Source organism: Arachis duranensis, chromosome 8 (genome assembly GCF_000817695.3).
Source record: "Arachis duranensis cultivar V14167 chromosome 8, aradu.V14167.gnm2.J7QH, whole genome shotgun sequence".
Lineage (NCBI taxonomy): Eukaryota > Viridiplantae > Streptophyta > Magnoliopsida > Fabales > Fabaceae > Arachis > Arachis duranensis.
The window spans coordinates 49,084,923-49,088,364 of record NC_029779.3 but is presented as its reverse complement, the minus strand read 5'-3'; positions in this window follow the sequence as shown (position 1 = coordinate 49,088,364).

Sequence of the window (3,442 nt, the reverse complement as noted above, 5' to 3'; positions counted from 1 at the left end):
ACTAATAACATAATTAAAATATATTTTTTGTAATAATATAATATAATATAATTATAAAAAATGAGTGTAATTTATGCTATTTAAATAGTGTGATCCAATAGATAAGTGACGCTAATTATAATTGACGTGAAGGCCACAAGTTTAATAGCTAAGAAGGGGTCATTATTGATCATAATAAATTTCGATGTATTTGTGAAACTAACTATATATAGGAAAGGAACTAATCAAAAGATAGATTAGAAATAAGTAAGGTTCATGTCTCTGACTTTTATTTTAGATGCTAACTGAAAATTCTAGCACTTGAATTGAAGCACGTAAAGACAAATGATTAAGGTGCCAAATAGTTTTCTTGGTCAGCCAGAAAAAGAAAACCAAATTAAAAGGTGGATGAAACATACATAGACTGCGTAAAAATTTGACCTTATAATAATTACCAAGCCACTTGTTCATATGAATCAGGTTAATGGAGATTTAAGCATCAATAACGTTACTCTAGTTCCATAATCATCATCATATGGATAAAAAAATTATAATTATTTATAAATTATTGATGATTTAATCTCATCCGTTGATGCTAATATTTGATAGACATATTAACCTAAAACTAATGACACATAAAAATAGTAATTTTTTTGTTTATAAGGTTGTGTTTGTTTATAAAGTCAGGACAGACATAAAATCGTATTTGATAGAAGAAATATAGACAGAGACAATATATCTAGGAATACTGAATTAGTGTATTTTGTGTCTATCTTGACAAAAAGAATACGGAGACATTAACAAATGACAGCTTATTTTTTATTTTTTCTTTCATTATTCTTGTTAGTTTTTTATAATTATATTTTTTATTATTATATTTATTTTTTGTCTCAAATTTTTTGAATACAAAAAAATAAAAATAAATTAAATTTTATAATTTGTTCTAATTTATCATCAAATATGATATAATAACACAAAATTTTGTATCTATATCTTTTATGTCTTATTTTTTATTAATATCTTATCTTATCCTGTTTTTAAAAACAAACGCAATCTGTATGAGAAAACACTAAAAAACTGTTATCATAATAAACGTCTAAAAAAAATAAAAAGAGAGAGAAATCAATCATAAAATTTAATTCAGTAATCAAAACTCATTATAATAACCAATCTAACTTAAAAATTACAATTTTTAAGATTTTAATTAATATTTTTGCTTAAATTAATTTCTACAATATATATTAAATCAATGAGTATTATTTATTGTCAAATCATGCATTGAAGGTAAATGATAATTAAGTAATTAACATACACATATGATATATAGATGTTTGAAATTGAATTAATTTAGGGAAAAAAAGTAATAATAATAATAGTAATAATAATAATAATAATAATAATAATAATAATAATAATAAGTAATTTTGCAAATAATATTCTGTAAATGATGATTGATGAGTGTTGACCCACATAAAAACCTTTTTTGCAAAAAAAATTCATTAAAGGATTGAGATGAATTTTGTTACCTACACGGATTATTATTGCTTCCTAATAACACTTTTTACTTTTATTTTTTGTGTTGAAAATTCAGCAACGTCCAGAAGGTCATAATCCAACTAAAATTCGGGTGTCACGTCAGTTAGTGGATGCTTGCCAATTTCTTTATTTGATGCATTTTATTTTTATTATTGTTATTAAATTATTTATCTTTTTCTTTTTGCCCCTAAAAATATGTATTTTCAGTGTGCATCTTTTTCATCGATTTCTTGCAAAATTATCAACTCATGACTGCATCGTTTTTCAGTCTTGGCGATTGTGGAATATTATCTAAGGCAAGAATTTACTAAAATGAATATTATTGGGCTATATATAATTCTTAAAGACAATCATAATTATTTTTAAATTAGCCACACACTAAATCAATTATTATATATTTCTAAATATATATATATATATTAATTTATATATTCTCCAATTAAATAATCAGCTATCAAAATAATTAATCATGCTATAATATAATAATAAAATTTATTTATAGTAACATAATAAAAAATTGAGATATTAAATATATATTTCTATATGTATAACTTATTTTTTTTTGTATACCCGCAATATGATTTAAAAAATTCATAATTTTTTTTATTAAATATTGAGTATTTTACCGGATTATGGCAAAATGTTAAATAATACTTGCTAAATATATTTTAAATGAAAGATTGATTAAATAATGCATTGTGATTGATTACATACAAAATAATAAAGTAAGACTAAGTCAAATTCCAACCATCTAGCTCTCAATCACAACAATAATTTTATGATAAAAATTTAAGTGCAGTCGATTTCATATAAAGTTAATGATAGCCAAAAATTTTTAAATAATTTAAAAAATTTAACTAAATTTTTATCTAATAATTTTTAATTATCAATTTTATGTGAAGTTGATTACACTCAGTTTTCATATAATTTTATTTATGTTATATTACCTCCTATCCTTTTTTATCTATTTGGATGTCGCCATAAAAGGGTTATATTTTTTGCATCATAAACGGAACTATGTGTTAATATTAGATTATGGTGAAGGTATAGACCAAATGTAGAAATATGAAAATAAAAGAGTGCATCAACCAAATCATTTTGATAAAAATTGTGAAAATAACCCATGAACCTTATTCATATATACAGTGAGATTTTGAATTGCGTTTGGTTTTGAGAATAATATAAGATAAAAGACAGAAATATATATTTAATGTTTTATATTTTATTTGATGATAAATTAAATATAAGATAAAACAAACAAAAAAATTCTATTTCTCTTTATTTTTTCTTCACATATTTTAGAATAAAATATATAATTATAAAAATTTAATAATAATAAAAAATAAGTTGTATTTTTATTAATTATTTTAATATTTAAAAAAATACAAAATATATTAATTTAATATTTTAAAGAAATATATATATATATATATATATATATTTCACTTATTAAATACGATTGTGTGTTATGTTTATGTCTCAATGTCATATTTTTATAAACAAACACAATCTTAAAGTCGAATAACAGCAATTTTAAACTGTCACAAAATTTTTAATGAGAGTTCGCCAATCGCACTAATATTAGATATGGAAAAAGGGTTCGCAAAATGGTTTATAAAGTAATCTACATGAGATGTTGTAATCGCGAAACTGAAGGGTGAGATGGTCAAAACTCTTGACAAGTTACATCTATGTGCTTGGGAAGGACCATAACAAAGATGTTGAAAACTTTTCCACTTAAGTTATTAAAGTCAATAGAAGATTATATGATCAAAACCTTTAATTTGTCAACCACACATGTACGTGCTTGTCATGTAAAATCCTAAACATATTGTGTTTGGTGTTAATTTATTATTAATAATTACTCCAATAAAATATTTTTACATAAAAAATGATACAATTCTATTACGTTATTAATAGTATTTTT